Source organism: Archocentrus centrarchus, chromosome 5 (assembly GCF_007364275.1).
Source record: "Archocentrus centrarchus isolate MPI-CPG fArcCen1 chromosome 5, fArcCen1, whole genome shotgun sequence".
NCBI lineage: Eukaryota > Metazoa > Chordata > Actinopteri > Cichliformes > Cichlidae > Archocentrus > Archocentrus centrarchus.
Window position 1 is genome coordinate 17,008,154 of NC_044350.1, and position 22,410 is coordinate 17,030,563.

The 22,410-nt window shown below is 41.9% G+C and overlaps 1 pseudogene; it reads right to left on the reverse strand.

Moving 5' to 3' along the window:
• Positions 1–20,396: 20,396 nt before the first annotated feature.
• Positions 20,397–21,778, reverse strand: LOC115779936 (vasopressin V2 receptor-like; annotated as a pseudogene).
• Between the last annotated feature and the right edge of the window lie 632 nt (positions 21,779–22,410).

Below are 22,410 nucleotides of genomic sequence, written 5' to 3' on the forward strand. Positions count from 1 at the left end.
GGCAAAATTCCTCCACAGCAATGGGAAAGACAGATAAAGTCACACAGACAATAATTAAGTTATTGCTGCTAAAGGTGCTTCTACAAGTTATTGAATGTAGATAGTTTTGATAGGTGTAGATAGTTTTGACACACACTGCTTCTGCATTTTGGTTCAACTTTTGTTAAACAGATAATGACTGGGTGTAATATGTCATATGCTGTTCATCTGAGTTTATATTTAAAGACATGATCAGGACCAGATGATGTTTTATTACAACCTGATGTGTGAAACCTGAACTGAAAGAGGCTGTACTTTCTTTTTACCATGACTGTATCTCACTACTTCAGTTTGTTATCAAAAACACCCCCCATGAGCAAAATTTACCCAAACCTCCAAGAGTAAATATTTATGCAAGAATTATAAGACTTACATTTCTCATACTATGACTTACTAATTAGGGCCCGAGCACGAACTGTGCGAAGGCCCTATTGTAATTGCTTCGTTTATTATTATTTTTTTTTTATTAGGGCCCGAGCACGAACTGTGCGAAGGCCCTATTGTAATTGCTTCGTTTATTATTATTATTTTTTTTTTTTTTTTTTTTATTAGGGCCCGAGCACGAACTGTGCGAAGGCCCTATTGTAATTGCTTCGTTTATTATTATTATTATTATTATTATTTTTTTTTTTTTTTTTTTATTATTATTCAGGCAAATGAATTGGCTTTTGGGGGCTTTATCATATTCAAAAACTCATGAAACTTTGCACATGCGTCACACCTGGTGAAAATTTAAGTATTTTAATGGGCTCGGGCAAGGGCGCGCCCAAATGGCTCGCTAGCGCCCCCTAAACTGGAGCCCCACCGCTGTGTTTCACGTACATGAATGAAACTTCATACACATGTATATCATGTCCAGGCGCACAAAAAATCCTCTTGGAGCCATGCCCTAAACCCAACAGGAAGTCCGCCATTTTGAATTAATTATGCAAATTTGGCGATTTGCAGCCCTCACACTTTTTCTAATAACTCAGAGGTTTTACACGTTATCATCTTCATATTTGGTTTGTCTAACCTACACCCCCAGGGGAATCTAAATCTCGAAAATGGTGAGTTTTTGCCAAGGGGGAGGGGTCCTTATGCCCCTTTGAACTTTGATCATTCGCCATGAAATTTTGATTGCCTCTCATTCATACCTACATGATCCAATGTGCATCAAACTTCTCCAGTAGGATGAGGGTGCCCCCCTGAACACATACATATGACAATATTTAATATCAGTCGCAGCGCCACCTAGTGGGAACAGGAAATGTCATATTTTACACTTGGAGGTCCAGCTCCAAGGTAGTTTAGCAGAACCATCTCAAATTTCACCTGGAAAGCCTTAAGAAGTTGGACTTACTGTGTTTTCAAAACTGTGAGTTTTTGACAAAAGGGCGTGACCCTTATGGGACGGCAAAGTTCGATGATTCGCCATGAACACAAAAATGGCTGTAACTCAAAGCCAACTTGCCCAATCTGGCTCAAACTTCAGTGGTGTGATAAGCACCCTGTCCTGAACACATTCATATGCATAAAGTCCATAAACGTTAGAGCGCCGCCTAGTGGCAGCTCGGAATATCTTAAAATAGCATGTTTTTTGAGTAGCCCCGGAGCTACGTTTTATCTACATGTATGAAAATGTACAGGCTCATGTAACATACTAAGACGTACAAAAAAGTCTCTTGGACCCATACCCCAAACCCTACAGGAAGTCGGCCATCTTCAATTGAAGGTGTCAATTTTTGCGATTTCCACGCCTGCTATTTGAACGAACTCGTCCTAGGGCATTTCACCCACTGACACCAAATTGGCTCCAGATCATCTACACAAGTAGCCCATCAAATATTGTGGAAATCTTTACAAAATATTAAACGGCCTTGTCACACCAGGCCATTAAATTTGGCCTTTGTTTTTCTCCCTCACCACCAAAATTGTTTGTGCACTTGTTCGCACATGCTTTGTCTGATCAGGCTGAAAATTTAATCACTCATGTACACACCCAGGCTGAATCCATAACTACAGATTCAAGACTGTAGGCGCAATAGCGCCCCCTACAGAAGCAAATGAAAATTTGTATGACCGTCCACAGAATTAGTTTTGCTCTGAAATACATGAAATATCTTTCACCATTCCTTACAAAATCCTCATCTATTTGATAAGCCTCCTGCCCTGAACACATTGATATGCATAAAGTCCATAAACGTTAGAGCGCCCCCTACTGGCAGCTTTAAATATCATAATATACCATGTTTTTTAGCTAGCCCCTGAGTTACATTTTATCTACAGCTCTGAAATTTTGCACACTCATGTAACATCCTAAGACATACAAAAAAGTCTCTTGGAGCCATACTCCAAACCCTACAGGAAGTCCAGCATCTTCAATTGAACGTGTCAATTTTTGCCATTTTCAGGCCTGCTATTTGAATGAACTCCTCCTAGGGCATTTCACCCAGTGAGACCAAATTGGCTCCACATCATCTAGACAAACAGCCCATCAAAAAAGTCAATCAGACCCATGCCCTATTTTGCATGCTGGAGCCGTGACCACACCCCCAAATATTCCATTGCGTCTATGCCGAGAGCAAAAGATACCTTTTCCTATAAAAGAATTCAACTTTCTAGAGACCCATCACGATCACAAAACCTCCGAGTGCGGCACGGGTCGACGAGCGCCACAGGTCGACGCGCGCGGAGTGCGAGGGCCCGATATCACCGCTTGCGGTTTTAATTATTATTATTATTATTATTCAGGCAAATGAATTGGCTTTTTGGGGGCTTTATCATATTCAAAAACTCATGAAACTTTGCACATGCGTCACACCTGGTGAAAATTTAAGTATTTTAATGGGCTCGGGCAAGGGCGCGCCCAAATGGCTCGCTAGCGCCCCCTAAACTGGAGCCCCACCGCTGTGTTTCACGTACATGAATGAAACTTCATACACATGTATATCATGTCCAGGCGCACAAAAAATCCTCTTGGAGCCATGCCCTAAACCCAACAGGAAGTCCGCCATTTTGAATTAATTATGCAAATTTGGCGATTTGCAGCCCTCACACTTTTTCTAATAACTCAGAGGTTTTAGACGTTATCATCTTCATATTTGGTTTGTCTAACCTACACCCCCAGGGGAATCTAAATCTCGAAAATGGTGAGTTTTTGCCAAGGGGGAGGGGTCCTTATGCCCCTTTGAACTTTGATCATTCGCCATGAAAATTTGATTGCCTCTCATTCATACCTACATGATCCAATGTGCATGAAACTTCTCCAGTAGGATGAGGGTGCCCCCCTGAACACATACATATGACAATATTTAATATCAGTCGCAGCGCCACCTAGTGGGAACAGGAAATGTCATATTTTACACTTGGAGGTCCAGCTCCAAGGTGGTTTAGCAGAACCATCTCAAATTTCACCTGGAAAGCCTTAAGAACTTGGACTTACTGTGTTTTTAAAACTGTGACTTTTTGACAAACGGGCGTGACCCTTATGGGACGGCAAAGTTCGATGATTCGCCATGAACACAAAAATGGCTGTAACTCAAAGCCAACTTGCCCAATCTGGCTCAAACTTCAGTGGTGTGATAAGCATGCTGCCCTGAACACATTCATATGCATAAAGTCCATAAACGTTAGAGCGCCGCCTAGTGGCAGCTCGGAATATCTTAAAATAGCATGTTTTTTGAGTAGCCCCGGAGCTACGTTTTATCTACATGTATGAAAATGTACAGGCTCATGTAACATCCTAAGACGTACAAAAAAGTCTCTTGGACCCATACCCCAAACCCTACAGGAAGTCGGCCATCTTCAATTGAAGGTGTCAATTTTTGCGATTTCCACGCCTGCTATTTGAACGAACTCGTCCTAGGGCATTTCACCCACTGACACCAAATTGGCTCCAGATCATCTACACAAGTAGCCCATCAATTATTGTGGAAATCTTTACAAAATATTAAACGGCCTTGTCACACCAGCCCATTAAATTTGGCCTTTGTTTTTCTCCCTCACCACCAAAATTTTTTGTGCACTTGTTCGCACATGCTTTGTCTGATCAGGCTGAAAATTTAATCACTCATGTACACACCCAGGCTGAATCCATAACTACAGATTCAAGACTGTAGGCGCAATAGCGCCCCCTACAGAAGCAAATGAAAATTTGTATGACCGTCCACAGAATTAGTTTTGCTCTGAAATACATGAAATATCTTTCACCATTCCTTACAAAATCCTCATCTATTTGATAAGCCTCCTGCCCTGAACACATTGACATGCATAAAGTCCATAAACGTTAGAGCGCCCCCTACTGGCAGCTTTAAATATCATAATATACCATGTTTTTTAGCTAGCCCCTGCGTTACATTTTATCTACAGCTCTGAAATTTTGCACACTCATGTAACATCCTAAGACATACAAAAAAGTCTCTTGGAGCCATACTCCAAACCCTACAGGAAGTCCAGCATCTTCAATTGAAAGTGTCAATTTTTGCCATTTTCAGGCCTGCTATTTGAATGAACTCCTCCTAGGGCATTTCACCCAGTGAGACCAAATTGGCTCCACATCATCTAGACAAACAGCCCATCAAAAAAGTCAATCAGACCCATGCCCTATTTTGCATGCTGGAGCCGTGACCACACCCCCAAATATTCCATTGCGTCTATGCCGAGAGCAAAAGATACCTTTTCCTATAAAAGAATTCAACTTTCTAGAGACCCATCACGATCACAAAACCTCCGAGTGCAGCACGGGTCGACGAGCGCCACAGGTCGACGCGCGCGGAGTGCGAGGGCCCGATATCACCGCTTGCGGTTTTAATTAGGGCCCGAGCACGAACTGTGCGAAGGCCCTATTGTAATTGCTTCGTTTATTATTATTTTTTTTTTTTTTTTTTTTTTTTTTTATTATTATTATTATTATTATTATTATTCAGGCAAATGAATTGGCTTTTTGGGGGCTTTATCATATTCAAAAACTCATGAAACTTTGCACATGCGTCACACCTGGTGAAAATTTAAGTATTTTAATGGGCTCGGGCAAGGGCGCGCCCAAATGGCTCGCTAGCGCCCCCTAAACTGGAGCCCCACCGCTGTGTTTCACGTACATGAATGAAACTTCATACACATGTATATCATGTCCAGGCGCACAAAAAATCCTCTTTGAGCCATGCCCTAAACCCAACAGGAAGTCCGCCATTTTGAATTAATTATGCAAATTTGGCGATTTGCAGCCCTCACACTTTTTCTAATAACTCAGAGGTTTTAGACGTTATCATCTTCATATTTGGTTTGTCTAACCTACACCCCCAGGGGAATCTAAATCTCGAAAATGGTGAGTTTTTGCCAAGGGGGAGGGGTCCTTATGCCCCTTTGAACTTTGATCATTCGCCATGAAAATTTGATTGCCTCTCATTCATACCTACATGATCCAATGTGCATCAAACTTCTCCAGTAGGATGAGGGTGCCCCCCTGAACACATACATATGACAATATTTAATATCAGTCGCAGCGCCACCTAGTGGGAACAGGAAATGTCATATTTTACACTTGGAGGTCCAGCTCCAAGGTGGTTTAGCAGAACCATCTCAAATTTCACCTGGAAAGCCTTAAGAAGTTGGACTTACTGTGTTTTCAAAACTGTGACTTTTTGACAAAAGGGCGTGACCCTTATGGGACGGCAAAGTTCGATGATTCGCCATGAACACAAAAATGGCTGTAACTCAAAGCCAACTTGCCCAATCTGGCTCAAACTTCAGTGGGGTGATAAGCACCCTGTCCTGAACACACTCATATGCATAAAGTCCATAAACGTTAGAGCGCCGCCTAGTGGCAGCTCGGAATATCTTAAAATAGCATGTTTTTTGAGTAGCCCCGGAGCTACGTTTTATCTACATGTATGAAAATGTACAGGCTCATGTAACATACTAAGACGTACAAAAAAGTCTCTTGGACCCATACCCCAAACCCTACAGGAAGTCGGCCATCTTCAATTGAAGGTGTCAATTTTTGCGATTTCCACGCCTGCTATTTGAACGAACTCGTCCTAGGGCATTTCACCCACTGACACCAAATTGGCTCCAGATCATCTACACAAGTAGCCCATCAAATATTGTGGAAATCTTTACAAAATATTAAACGGCCTTGTCACACCAGGCCATTAAATTTGGCCTTTGTTTTTCTCCCTCACCACCAAAATTGTTTGTGCACTTGTTCGCACATGCTTTGTCTGATCAGGCTGAAAATTTAATTACTCATGTACACACCCAGGCTGAATCCATAACTACAGATTCAAGACTGTAGGCGCAATAGCGCCCCCTACAGAAGCAAATGAAAATTTGTATGACCGTCCACAGAATTAGTTTGCTCTGAAATACATGAAATATCTTTCACCATTCCTTACAAAATCCTCATCTATTTGATAAGCCTCCTGCCCTGAACACATTGATATGCATAAAGTCCATAAACGTTAGAGCGCCCCCTACTGGCAGCTTTAAATATCATAATATACCATGTTTTTTAGCTAGCCCCTGAGTTACATTTTATCTACAGCTCTGAAATTTTGCACACTCATGTAACATCCTAAGACATACAAAAAAGTCTCTTGGAGCCATACTCCAAACCCTACAGGAAGTCCAGCATCTTCAATTGAACGTGTCAATTTTTGCCATTTTCAGGCCTGCTATTTGAATGAACTCCTCCTAGGGCATTTCACCCAGTGAGACCAAATTGGCTCCACATCATCTAGACAAACAGCCCATCAAAAAAGTCAATCAGACCCATGCCCTATTTTGCATGCTGGAGCCGTGACCACACCCCCAAATATTCCATTGCGTCTATGCCGAGAGCAAAAGATACCTTTTCCTATAAAAGAATTCAACTTTCTAGAGACCCATCACGATCACAAAACCTCCGAGTGCGGCACGGGTCGACGAGCGCCACAGGTCGACGCGCGCGGAGTGCGAGGGCCCGATATCACCGCTTGCGGTTTTAATTATTATTATTATTCAGGCAAATGAATTGGCTTTTTGGGGGCTTTATCATATTCAAAAACTCATGAACCTTTGCACATGCGTCACACCTGGTGAAAATTTAAGTATTTTAATGGGCTCGGGCAAGGGCGCGCCCAAATGGCTCGCTAGCGCCCCCTAAACTGGAGCCCCACCGCTGTGTTTCACGTACATGAATGAAACTTCATACACATGTATATCATGTCCAGGCGCACAAAAAATCCTCTTGGAGCCATGCCCTAAACCCAACAGGAAGTCCGCCATTTTGAATTAATTATGCAAATTTGGCGATTTGCAGCCCTCACACTTTTTCTAATAACTCAGAGGTTTTAGACCTTATCATCTTCATATTTGGTTTGTCTAACCTACACCCCCAGGGGAATCTAAATCTCGAAAATGGTGAGTTTTTGCCAAGGGGGAGGGGGCCTTATGCCCCTTTGAACTTTGATCATTCGCCATGAAATTTTGATTGCCTCTCATTCATACCTACATGATCCAATGTGCATCAAACTTCTCCAGTAGGATGAGGGTGCCCCCCTGAACACATACATATGACAATATTTAATATCAGTCGCAGCGCCACCTAGTGGGAACAGGAAATGTCATATTTTACACTTGGAGGTCCAGCTCCAAGGTGGTTTAGCAGAACCATCTCAAATTTCACCTGGAAAGCCTTAAGAAGTTGGACTTACTGTGTTTTCAAAACTGTGAGTTTTTGACAAAAGGGCGTGACCCTTATGGGACGGCAAAGTTCGATGATTCGCCATGAACACAAAAACGGCTGTAACTCAAAGCCAACTTGCCCAATCTGGCTCAAACTTCAGTGGTGTGATAAGCATGCTGCCCTGAACACACTCATATGCATAAAGTCCATAAACGGTAGAGCGCCGCCTAGTGGCAGCTCGGAATATCTTAAAATAGCAAGTTTTTTGAGTAGCCCCGGAGCTACGTTTTATCTACATGTATGAAAATGTACAGGCTCATGTAACATACTAAGATGTACAAAAAAGTCTCTTGGACCCATACCCCAAACCCTACAGGAAGTCGGCCATCTTCAATTGAAGGTGTCAATTTTTGCGATTTCCACGCCTGCTATTTGAACAAACTCGTCCTAGGGCATTTCACCCACTGACACCAAATTGGCTCCAGATCATCTACACAAGTAGCCCATCAAATATTGTGGAAATCTTTACAAAATATTAAACGGCCTTGTCACACCAGGCCATTAAATTTGGCCTTTGTTTTTCTCCCTCACCACCAAAATTGTTTGTGCACTTGTTCGCACATGCTTTGTCTGATCAGGCTGAAAATTTAATCACTCATGTACACACCCAGGCTGAATCCATAACTACAGATTCAAGACTGTAGGCGCAATAGCGCCCCCTACAGAAGCAAATGAAAATTTGTATGACCGTCCACAGAATTAGTTTTGCTCTGAAATACATGAAATATCTTTCACCATTCCTTACAAAATCCTCATCTATTTGATAAGCCTCCTGCCCTGAACACATTGATATGCATAAAGTCCATAAACGTTAGAGCGCCCCCTACTGGCAGCTTTAAATATCATAATATACCATGTTTTTTAGCTAGCCCCTGAGTTACATTTTATCTACAGCTCTGAAATTTTGCACACTCATGTAACATCCTAAGACATACAAAAAAGTCTCTTGGAGCCATACTCCAAACCCTACAGGAAGTCCAGCATCTTCAATTGAAAGTGTCAATTTTTGCCATTTTCAGGCCTGCTATTTGAATGAACTCCTCCTAGGGCATTTCACCCAGTGAGACCAAATTGGCTCCACATCATCTAGACAAACAGCCCATCAAAAAAGTCAATCAGACCCATGCCCTATTTTGCATGCTGGAGCCGTGACCACACCCCCAAATATTCCATTGCGTCTATGCCGAGAGCAAAAGATACCTTTTCCTATAAAAGAATTCAACTTTCTAGAGCCCCATCACGATCACAAAACCTCCGAGTGCGGCACGGGTCGACGAGCGCCACAGGTCGACGCGCGTGGAGTGCGAGGGCCCGATATCACCGCTTGCGGTTTTAATTATTATTATTATTATTATTCAGGCAAATGAATTGGCTTTTTGGGGGCTTTATCATATTCAAAAACTCATGAAACTCTGCACATGCGTCACACCTGGTGAAAATTTAAGTATTTTAATGGGCTCGGGCAAGGGCGCGCCCAAATGGCTCGCTAGCGCCCCCTAAACTGGAGCCCCACCGCTGTGTTTCACGTACATGAATGAAACTTCATACACATGAATATCATGTCCAGGCGCACAAAAAATCCTCTTGGAGCCATGCCCTAAACCCAACAGAAAGTCCGCCATTTTGAATTAATTATGCAAATTTGGCGATTTGCAGCCCTCACACTTTTTCTAATAACTCAGAGGTTTTAGACGTTATCATCTTCATATTTGGTTTGTCTAACCTACACCCCCAGGGGAATCTAAATCTTGAAAATGGTGAGTTTTTGCCAAGGGGGAGGGGTCCTTATGCCCCTTTGAACTTTGATCATTCGCCATGAAATTTTGATTGCCTCTCATTCATACCTACATGATCCAATGTGCATCAAACTTCTCCAGTAGGATAAGGGTGCCCCCCTGAACACATACATATGACAATATTTAATATCTGTCGCAGCGCCACCTAGTGGGAACAGGAAATGTCATATTTTACACTTGGAGGTCCAGCTCCAAGGTGGTTTAGCAGAACCATCTCAAATTTCACCTGGAAAGCCTTAAGAAGTTGGACTTACTGTGTTTTCAAAACTGTGAGTTTTTGACAAAAGGGCGTGACCCTTATGGGACGGCAAAGTTCGATGATTCGCCATGAACACAAAAATGGCTGTAACTCCAAGCCAACTTGCCCAATCTGGCTCAAACTTCAGTCGTGTGATAAGCATGCTGCCCTGAACACACTCATATGCATAAAGTCCATAAACGGTAGAGCGCCGCCTACTGGCAGCTCGGAATATCTTAAAATAGCAAGTTTGTTGAGTAGCCCCGGAGCTACGTTTTATCTACATGTATGAAAATGTACAGGCTCATGTAACATCCTAAGACGTACAAAAAAGTCTCTTGGACCCATACCCCAAACCCTACAGGAAGTCGGCCATCTTCAATTGAAGGTGTCAATTTTTGCCATTTCCACGCCTGCTATTTGAACGAACTTGTCCTAGGGCATTTGACCCAGTGAGACCAAATTTGCTCCACATCATCTAGACAAGGAGCCCATCAAATATTGTGGAAATCTTTACAAAATATTAAATGGCCTTATCACACCAGGCCATTGAAGTTGGCCTTCGTTTTTCTCCCTCACCACCAAAATTGTTTGTGCACTTGTTCGCACATGCTTTGTCTGATCAGGCTGAAAATTTAATCACTCATGTACACACCCAGGCTGAATCCATAACTACAGATTCAAGACTGTAGGCGCAATAGCGCCCCCTACAGAAGCAAATGAAAATTTGTATGACGTCCACATAATTAGTTTTGCTCTGAAATGCATGAAACTATCTTTCACCATTCCTTACGAAATCCTCATCAATTTGATAAGCCTCCTGCCCTGAACACATTGATATGCATAAAGTCCATAAATGTTACAGCGCCACCTACTGGCAGCTTGAAATATCATAAAATAGCATGTTTTTTAGCTAGCCCCAGAGCTACATTATATCTACAGCTCTGAAATTCTGCACACTCATGTAACATCCTAAGACGTACAAAAAAGTCTCTTGGAGCCATACTGGAAACCCTACAGGAAGTCCAGCATCTTCAATTGAAAGTGTCAATTTTTGTCAATTTTTGCCATTTTCAGGCCTGCTATTTGAATGAACTCCTCCTAGGGCATTTCAGCCAGTGAGACCAAATTGGCTCCAGATCATCTAGACAAACAGCCCATCAAATATTGTGGAAATCTTGACAAAATATTAAATGGTGTTGTCACACCAGGCCATTGAAGTTGGCTTTCATTTTTCTCAATGGCGACCAAAATTGTTTGGCCACGTGTTCGTACATGCTTTGCCCGATCTGCCTGAAAATGTAATCACTCATGTACACAGCCACTCTGAACCCATAACTATGGATTCAAGGCTATACGTAGCTGCAAGAGCGCCCCCTACAGAAGCAAATGAAATTTTGTATAGCATCCACAAACTTTGTTTCTCGGAAATGTATGAAAATGTGTTTCAACATTCTTGACATCATCCTGATCAAAACAGTCTATCAGACCCATGCCCTATTTTGCATGCTGGAGCCGTGACCCCACCCCCAAATATTCCATTGCGTCTATGCCGAGAGCAAAAGATATCTTTTCCTATAAAAGAATTCAACTTTCTACAGACCTTCTGTACACCATCACGATCACAAGACCTCCGAGTGCGGCACGGGTCGACGAGCGCCACGGGTCGACGCGCAGGGAGTGCGAGGGCCCGATATCACCGCTTGCGGTTTTAATTGGTGTTGCCATTTTTCTCTATGTAAAAAAGAAGAAAGAAAAATGGGAACGAGGCCATGATTTACTATCCTTTATAAATAGGGAGAGCTGGGAGAGCTTCACTATTATGAGTAAATCATAGTATGAGCTGTAGAATAATAAAAAACAAAACAACTTTTGTCTGCTCCCTTATTCACAAGGGGTCACCACAACAGGAAGTGCTGTGTATTTGATTTGGCAGATTTTTATGCCAGATGCCCTTCCTGATGCAGCCTCCAAGGGATTTGTGTCCCCTCCCAGGAGGGGAGGCTTGTTAGGCAAATGTTTAAATCACTACGCCACAGAACACATATAAATATTTACTATACTGTTTTTTTCATATTGGCCAACTTGTTTTGTGATTTTAGTGGTTCTTTTGTCTCTCTGTTTCTTCCATTTTAAAGCAGTTGGTAAGGTGTATTTTTTCTTCATTGTCTGTGGCCAGTTTCTGTTAAAGTAGGGCTTTACTTTGCAATTTTATCCACAGCTTCAAAACAAACTATAGACCATATTTTTAAGTAGTCTTTAAATTTTTTTTTAGGTAAAAATGTGTACCCATTTCATCTTTTCAAAAGCCAAGGTGATATTATTTATTATCCCCAATTTGTGGTCCATAAAAAAAATTAATCACATAAAGGTAGAAAATCCTCACTATTAAGAAGCCGAAGTTACTAAAAGATTTGCGCTGAATAAATTATGCAAACGGCTGATTATGAGCATTTGTAATTACTTTCTGACTATCGATTCATAATAACATGCCCATCATACCATTATGTATACATACTGTTTGTGTAAGACACTGATATGGCACACTTCCTCTTGTTCCTTATCCTATTAGCAACATTTGTTAAAATAAAATTTAGATTTTTATTTATAGGCTAGTTGATTAAGTGATTTGATCTTTCTTCCCGGGTGAGTAGAAATAAAATTTACTTCTACAATGAAATAACAGCATCCAAATGGACAACAGCTGCCTGCTCATTGTTTGCTTTGATGAAAGTTTTTTCTGAACCTTTTATATTGTTAAAAAAAAAAAAACTGGGAAAACTAGAACATACACTAATGGTACCTTTATTAGTTACTTGTTCAGTGCTTGTTAACATAAATATCTAATCAGCCAATCACATGGCAGCAACTCAGTGCCTTTAGACATGTAGACATGGTCAAGACGACCTGCTAAAGTTCAAACTGAGGTTCAGAATGGTGTAAAATTCTGAATGTGGCATGGTTGAAACTACTGATCCACTGGGATTTTCAGAGACAAACATCTCTAAAGTTTACAGAGAATGGCCTAAAACAGAAAATATCCAGTGAGCAGCAGTTCTCTGGGTGAAAATGTCTTGTTGATGCCAGAGATCAGAGGAGGATGGTCAGACTGCTTCGAGCTGACAGTAACTCAGAATAAGTATTTGTTACAACCAAGGAAGCATATCTGAGAGCATATCTGAATGCACAACGCATTGAATCTTGAAGCAGATGAGCTACAGCAGCAGAAGACCACACCAGGAATCACTCCTGTCAGTTAAGAGCAGGAATCTGAAGCTACAATTTGTCCATTTTCACCAAAACTGGATAATAGAAGATTGTTGCCTGGTCTGATGGATTCTAAATTTGTGCTGCCACATTTGGATTATAGGGTCAGAATTTGGTGTAAAGAACATGAAAGCATGGCTCCATTTTGCCCCTTAGTACCAACTGAGCATTGTTTAAACACCACAGTCTGCCTGAGTAGTGTTGCTGACCAAGTTTATCCCTTCATGACCCATCTTCTGATGGCTGCTTCCAGCAGGAGAGCACTCCATGTCACAAAGCTCAGATCATCTCAAACTGGCAGTGAGTTTCCTGTACTCACACCGTGGCCTCCAGTCACCAGATCACAATCCAGTGAGCACCTTTGGGATGTGGTGGAACAGGGTGGATGTGCAGTTGACAAATCTGCATAGTATAGACCAAAAATCTCTGAGAAATGTTTCCAGCACCTTGTTGAATCTGTGCCATGATGAATTAAGGCAGCTCCGAAAGCAAAAGGGAAAAAAAAAAAAAAAGTGTACTTAAAATCACTGGTAAGTGTGCAGCAACTGTGTGCTTAAAAAAAATATTTTAAAAAAAAAAAAAAAGATTTTTAAAATATCCTGATTATAGCAACAAATGTAGCCTGAAGCGTATATCCCCAATCAGTTGGTTAATATAAGAATTTACCTACCAAGCTCACACTTCTCTAGCATTCTGATTTTTATTTTAAAACTTGCATTCTTCTGCCCATCCCATGCAGACTCAAGTGAAATCATGTGAGGACATGCATCAGATTTTTTTTTTAAAACTTATGCAGCATAAGGGGCACAGGTAAGTTTTATTTTACCCCCAAAATGTGGGGAAAAAAAAATTCCAAAAAGTAAAATATTACCTTTTTGGAACATAAAATTGAAACTTGATTTTTTTTTTTTTTTTAGGCCAAGATAACATAAAGTGACATAACACACAAAGTGCCCAAAACTGACCAAAGTGGACAAAAAAACAAAGGTGATCTTATACGATGGCTGATCACAACAATGTCGACTCATAAAGGGAAACCAACACTAACAAACTCGCGAGAAAGAAATGAATTAAACAGTAATCAGTCCAAAAGAATTAAATACATAACGAAAAGTAAATAACTTTACACCCCCCCCCCCCCCCCCCCCCAAAAAAAATGATCTAGCTGTAAAGAAATCTCATTCTGACCAAAACCCCAACACCAGCTGAAGAAATTAGTCCCAAATGTACAAGGAAGCTCCAGCATGATTTCACGTTGCCTAAAGACTCTCATCGCTGTGGGTGTCTCCACACTCAGAGTTAGAGTAAGATATCTCATCTCCTGAATCTCCAGTCCTGACCTTTTGCTCCCCCTGCTTCTCCTGTTCACACTGCTTCTCCTGCTCTCCTTGTTCCTCCTGCTCCCTCTTCTCCTCCTCCTCCACCTCCTGCTTCAGTTTGTTGACATCCCAGTTCTCGTGTTTCTGTTCACTTGAGAGTGTCTTGTCTTCGCTTGTTTCGCACATCTGGACTTGCTTTTTGCTCCCTCTCCTTCCATTAAGACCACTTCTGGCCAAACATCTCCGGACTGTAGATGGGTCCACCAGAGTGCCGCTGGTCACCGCCAGCTCTGACGTGATGGCGCTGCTAGACATCGTCCGATTCTCCAGGAAAGTCAGCTTAATGAGTCTTTCGTCCGCTTTACTCAGTTTCCTCGGCCGGCCGCTGCGTTTCTGATCTTCAACCGTGCCCGTTTTTTTGTGTTTCTGCAGGAGAGCTTGGACAGCCCGTTTGGAAACACCTGTCTGCCGCGCAATTTCTGCCTGTGAGAGACCTTGTTGGCGCAGGCTCACCACCTTATGTCTTGTTTCTATACTCACTTTAGCCATGGCGTTTGAGCTTTCTGATTAAAGCGCCAGGTTTCCAGCAACCTCACCTTACCCAGCCAGACAAGCCCCGACCGAGCTCAACCACAACAGCAGGCGGAAGAGCGTCTTCTTCTTCTTCTCGATGCATACTGGCGGTTGGCACACAGCTAGCTGGTGCGTTACCACCACCAGCTGGTGTGGAGTGTAGCTGAATACATCCTGATGACTTTCACTTGTTGAATTCTTCCAATATCCGAGTAAACCTTATTTTTCTTGAGGTTTTGGACCAGTTGCCTCCTCACATCTTCTTATTTCTGACAGTATAATACAACGTGCTCAAAGGATTCTTCTTCTCCACTCAGTGTGGTGTTTTCCTGTGATGAATAACGTGCTGTTTAAACCAGTGTGTCCTGGAGTCTCTCCCTGTGCTCCTCATTTCTCCTGTTGTCCTTTGAATTCTGTAAAACTATCATCCTTTCCTTTCTTCCTCCCATTGCTTTTGCCACCTCTTCTTCATTTTCTCTTTATTTCTGTCAAACTGAAGTTAACTAAAATACTTCTGTGCAGGTATCCATAAAAACACAACTGTAAGCCCCATCATACTGATGCTTTCAATCTCTGTCAGGTTGTCTGGTCTACTGGAAACTGATCGAGTCTGATCAAATTACTGGTCTTACTGGTCTTGTATCTCCAACCCACTGAGCTGCTCACAGTATTGTGAGCATTTCTTTTGTGTATACTGATAATCTGTCATTTTTCCTCTCTGCTTTGATAAGAAACTCAGGAACAATGAATTTCACTCTGATGTGATGCATCTGCATCAATTTGGACATAATTGTTGTGCTGATGAAAGTATGCCTCTCCTGTATGTAAGTTTAAAATAAAGCCCCATCCTTGCCTTCTTTTCTATTAATGTAAACTCTGTTGTGGCTACAGGAAGTATCCATGGCTCTATTGCTGGTAATCCCACGCTCTGACTAATTTTTAACTGATCTATTTTAAGTTCTGTTGCTTTCTGAGTCCACCCAAAGTGCTTTGTTTTTCTTTGCTTTTCCCAGGAAGCTTAAAGAACATCTCATGTTGGATGATCCTGACCATGGCCCTGTAACTGCTCAGCAGTTGAGTGTTAGCTGCTCCCTTCTGATTTCTAGTGGGATTTTTTAATCTGTGCTTGTAATGCTGCTGTTGGGGTTGTTTTAAATGCATATGTGCAAAGTCTTAGAGCCTGATACTGGGTGCAGCTTAACTTTTGTATGTATCTGATCCATAATTTAATACTGATCTGATTAATCCAGTGTATATGGCATTTAAGATGAAACTTTAATGATCCCATGATGGGGAAATTTGCACATTACAGCAGCTCAAGTACAGAGAAGAAGAAGGATGAAATAAAATAAAATAGAAAACACTATATACATAAAATATATATCAATACACATATACACATATACATATACAGACATATACATCAAAACACTATATACATTTGTAGCTGGTAAAATTTGTACACAGCATACACAGTATGCATTATGGGTGGGAGTGTAAATAAAATATATAGGTATGTAAATGTACACTGTGTGCATAAGTGATGGCAGTGGAGGTAGAGTGTCCAAGTGACTCATGACATCATGATGTGTTGTACAGTCTAACTGCTGTTGGGATGAATGACCTGCGAAAGCGCTCCTTCCTGCAGTGAGGATGTTTCGGTCTCTGACTGAAGGAGCTGCTCAGCGCACCCACGGTCTCATGCAGAGGGTGATGGTGGTCGTCCATAATGGATGTTAGCAAAGCTAACATCCTCCTCTTACCCACCACCATCACAGACTCCAGGGGACGTCCCAGCACAGAGCTCGACCTCCGCAGCAGTTTGTCAATCCTGCTCCTGTCCCTTTCGGTGCACCAATGATGGCCGTATCATCTGAGAACTTCTGTGGGTGACAGTAGTCTGAGTTGTACCTGAAGTCTGAAGTGTACAGACTAAACAGAAAGGGTGAGAGGACCGTGCCCTGCGATGTCCCCATGCTGCAGATTACCAGATCAGAAACATAGTCATGGCACCTCACATACGGTGGTCTGTTGGTGAGGTAGTCAATGGTCCAAGCAGTCAGCTGCCTGACTGCAGCTAAACATCTCATTACATTTAATACTTTCTTGTAGTTACTATTTTTCTTTTTTTTTTTTACATGTATGGTCCATGTAGTCCATTCATTAAACCACAACCAGAGAAACTTGAATTGCCTAGTGCCTTTAAAAAACAAGAATTGGGTGCATAAATTTGAATTTATTTAGGATTTTTTCTAATCCACACAGGGTCAAAAGTATACATGCACCCTCACTAATATTTGGTTAAATGGACCTTAGCAAGTTGCACCTCGATGAGGTAGTCATCAACAAGCTTCTGGTATAATTCTGACTGGATATTTGACCACTATTCTTGACAGAATTGGTAGAGTTCATCTAAATTGGTTGGTTTCCTGGCACAGACCTGTCTTTTAAGCGTTGTCCACAACGTTCCAGTAGGTTTGAGATTGTAGTTTTGGGAAGGCCGTTCTAGAAAGATAATGGAGCCATTTCTAAACAACTCTACAAGTCCAAAAATCATGTGTTTGAATTTTGAGATCCTGCTATTTCATCATGTTTCTAACCAGGACATTTAAAAGTGTGAGTGGAACACAGAAAACAACGAAGATCACGATTCACACGAGCTGCTCTCTTCTATGCTATATGGATTAAATGGATGTTCATCAATTTACACAAAAATCTGTGTTTGTATGACCTGGTCAATGCCCCTCCCTTATTTTTGTTTTTAATATAAACTTTTTAAATAGGCAGAACAAGGAGAACTCTACAAAAACACAAACTTTTCATATTTGTTGCACTTTCCACTTAAATGTAAAAATATTTTTCATATTATCTTTTTTTCCCCTTCAAATAAACAACAGAGAGTAAATGCAGCTGAACTATATAAATATATATATAAATAGATCTTTATGATTATCTGAGGTTGTTGACATGCTTGTACCAGGATAGTGTGATGAATAAGCCTGCTTGTGATTCTGGGCTTTAAGAAGACCACACATTCAGACCAAATTCCTGATCCCATTTGCAGAAATGCAGTCTCAAACCTAACAGGAAGCTCCAGCATGCTTCACATGTTGCTTCGAGTGTCTCATCCCCGTGGCAATCCGGTTTCTGCGTTAGAGTCATATATCTCAGCTTCTGAATCTTCAGTCCGGACCACTTGCTCCCACTCGCTGTCATCCCAATTCTCGTGTTTTTGTGCACTTGAGAGTGGTTTGTCTTTGCTTTTATCACACAGGGGGACTTGCTTTTTGCCCCCTCGCCTTCGATTAAGACCACTTCTGGCCAGACTTCTCCGAACAGTAGAAGGGTGCACCAGGGTGCCGTTGGTCACCGCCAGCTCTGAGGTGATGGCGCTGCTGGACATCTTCCGATTTCGCTGCAAAGTCAACTTAATGAGCCTTTCGTCCGCTTTATTCAGTTTCCTCGGCCGGCCGCTGCGTTTCTGATCTTCAACCGTGCCCGTTTCTTTGTGCTTCTGCAGGAGAGCTTGAACAGCACATCTGGAAACACCTGTCTGCCGCGAGATTTCTACCTGTGAGAGACCTTGCTGGCGCAGGCTCACCACCTTGTGTCTCGTTTCCACGCTCACTTTAGCCATGGCGTTTGAGCTTACCGATTAAGCTTTCCAGCAGCCTCACCTTACCCAGCCAGAAAAGATGGGCGAATCAGATCCACAACAGCGGGCGGAAATGCTTCCTCCTCTCGGCTTTCATTGGTACTGTGAGCTATATCCATCTAGGTAGAACAAGAGGGGGACAGAACAAAAACGCAGCGTCGGAGATGTTGAAATCTATAATAAGCTGAATCTAGATTTCAAAGCTAATCTTCAGCGCGAGTCACGAGATTTATGTTTCCAAATGAAGCTACCTTTTTATCCTTGGCGTTTATTTATGGTGAATGGTTCAAGTAGCATCGAGGGTTTCAGAGAGCTGCGGTACAGAGGTGTTGCAGAGATGAGTATCACTGCAGGGCTGCATTAACATCCAGTGGAACCAAAGGGCAACAAGGTGTTACTGGTCGCCCTGAGCACTGATTGGTTGATTAGTCCTCACATGAGCATATATGTGCATGAGTAACTGCCACCAATCAGTATCTGCTGTGTCCGTTTCTTTTGAATTTCTCAAGCAACAAATTTAGAAAATAAATGATAATAAAATTACATTACTGCTGGTCTCTGTGGACTCCAGCCAAACCTGAAACAGTGTTGCAGAGGTCAAAGTGTCCAGTCATTTTAAGATCCTTGGATCAAAATTAGACTATTGGAGCTGCCATAGTTATAAAACAGCCAACAAAACCTTTCAGCTCGGTACTGACTGCTCTCTTAGCTGGTGCTCAATTTTTCCACTGTCAAAGAGGTAGCAGACATGTTGGAGCTTCCTTCAGTGTGGTCTACTTGACTTGTACAGTGAATGGGCCACATTCCCAGCTTCATTATGTTTTTCAGGCTGTGTCGGTCTTTGGTATGCTGTTCTTTCAAAGCGAAAAGTTTTCACTTCGATGACCTGCAGATGTTGCACATACACTGCGTGACACACTGCAGGATCGTCTGCCTGATTTCTTTTGATTACACAATGTAGACAATGGACTCCATCCATCCACCCATACATCCATTTTATTGCCATAAATATGATCGTTATCATTTGTGAATGTTCAGAATTACAAAGGATACTTTATGTGCTGTGTATACACCAGGAGTACAGCACATTTGTGACAATATTTTATTCTATAAATAAACAAAGTTCATCATAGCATAAACAATATTTTACAAATTCAAGCACCCGGTACGTGATGTTGTGAACAGTGAGCAGTTATACACCACAGGAACATTTACAAAACTGACAAACATATTTCACAATCTTTAAATACAGTTTGGTCCAACATATGGTGTGTCTCTGTTTCCTCTCTGTTACATCAGTGAAAGACAGTATGCTTGCTTTGACTCTTTGTACTATTATTTGGAAAGCTGTAAGTAGATTTTATACCTTATTTTTGTGAGATCAACTCAAGGAATGATTCTATATACTGCAGTATATGCAAAACACTAGCTATACAACTGAATCCAATCTGCCTGAAAAGACTGTCTCATACATGTTCTACTAAATGTGAGAAATATTTTACATCCCAAAAAGAAAAAAATCTCTTCCAAACAGCTTGATGATCCACATCAGTTATTTAGTCTATAGGTTCTCTGCCTTGCTGGTCCCACAACTAACTCCACATGCTGTTATCCAGCAGCATCTGGAGCTCAGTTCTCACTCAGTTGCCTTTCACTATATATTTTTATGTGCCAAATAACATCCACCGTGTGTTGCTTTAATCCTTTAAAACAGTCATCCAAGTTCAGAGGCAGCATATCCAGGCGCGCAAACTTTGCACCGTTTGCACTGCAGGCGTTTCCAATTGCCAGTGCTGTATTACACTCACTTGGACTCGGGGGTATTTTTTAAACTTATATACAAAGTGCTGACCAGCGTCGCCTCCTCGTGCACTGAGTCCTTTCCGCCTGAATGCCTCCTGCACAGGAGCGTCACCAGCCTCTTGGGAACCTGACCGCTGAACAGAAGGTAAATGCAGGGATTCACGCAGCTGTTCAGGCTGGCAAGCAACATCAGGATGGTGAAAGTGGCAGCTGGAATTAAGAGAGGAGTGTGAAGTGTCACGTGTTTGCCAATAAATATCTGCCACTTAGAAACATGTAATGCATGTTTGTGCGTAAATACGCTCAGCCTCTGCGTATTTAGAAAACATGAAAGAGCACATAAACTACACGGCAGCTTCGTTTACTTAAATTATGAAGAGCAGCCACCAAATGAACGCGATACTTACTTTCTTTAGGTGCACGCGTGTCCCAGGCGGACCACAGCTGGACAGTGAAAAACGGAGCCCAGCAGACAATATAAGAGAGCACTATGACCACCGTCATCTTCAGCGTTTTCACTCTAGCCTTGGACATGCCGGCCACACCGCTGGCTCTGGATGGAAAGCCCACTCTTCCCTTCTGCTGAGTTTTTTGGTAAATGTTGATGTGAATGGCTCGGCATATCCGCACTTGGCAAACAACTACTGTGATAACGGGTAAAACAAAAATGACCAGGGTGGTCCAGGTGATGTAAGTTTGCAGCCCCCATGGCTGGACAAATGTAGCCCAACAGTCAAACACACCCGGCGTAACCTCCACCTGTGAGAAAATGAAGACCTGAGGCAAGCTGCCCAGCAAAGAAATCCCCCACGCGACGCACACGGGTACATTTAGTCTCGTGCGTGTCCGCTGAAACTTTACCATCGGGTTGCAGACAGCTTGGTATCTGTCAACTGTCATCACCACGATCATGTAAGTCGATGAAAACATGCCGAGAACTTGCAAGTACTTCACAAGTCGGCACACCAGGTCCGGTCCGACGAACCTGTCTGTGATGTCCCACAAAAGCTGCGGGCACACCTGGAAGAAAGTGACCACCAGGTCCGCCAGGCACAGGTGGAACACGAAGACGCGCATTCTGGACATCTGTTTGCGCTGTTTCCAGAGGACCAGCAGCAGGCTGGTGTTGAGGACCGCGGCGCTCACGAAGATGATACTGAGCAGTGCAATCTCCACCTTGGCCAGACTCTCATCTCTCGGCACATCCCGCGCCGCCACAAAGTCACTGTCATTCATTGTGGCTTAAGACCCTCGATCTAGACGAAAATGAGCTGAAATGAAATAAAATAAAATCTTATTTTATTAAGAAATAAAACAAAACAGGTAATTTCCCAGTATAAAACATTTTTGAAAATAATAGTCTTGTTCATAAAGGTAGAAGGTATTTTACGTCTATATACCTTTATAAAGTTGAAATATTATTAAACGGAAGCTTTATTCCTGTAGCGGAGTTCAGCTTGGAAATGCCGCCTACTCTTAATCTGGAAGGTTTCTACCGTGTCTCAGTGTTTTATGTCAGAATGAAACTGGGTGGAGCTCATATTCATTGAGTCTGATTAGTATTCCTTGGACAAGAAAAGACAAACCTTGGGTTGATAATAATTAAATACAAAGCCAACGAGACATCATACTGGCATATTTTTTATTTAGGCTACAGAAAGGACCTAAGGGAATTTTTAAAGCATTATAAATCTTGACTTTCAATAACTTAAATAGTATTATTTGATGTGATTTCTTACCAAGTGTTACCGATAGGCCTCTTTACTTAATTTTAATAGATATAATCATTTATCATAGATCCTTTACTCAATAAAGGACCAACACTTAAAAATATTCAAACTCAAAAGTGCACAGGCATATTTATATTTGTATTATCAGCTAAACAGACAACTTAGTGTTTGATATATTTATTGAAAATTTTTACATTACAAAAACACTTTACAAAGATATAAACGTACAAGAAATACCCAGGAGAGAGAGAGAGAGAGAGAGAGAGAGGGTAATAATAATAATAA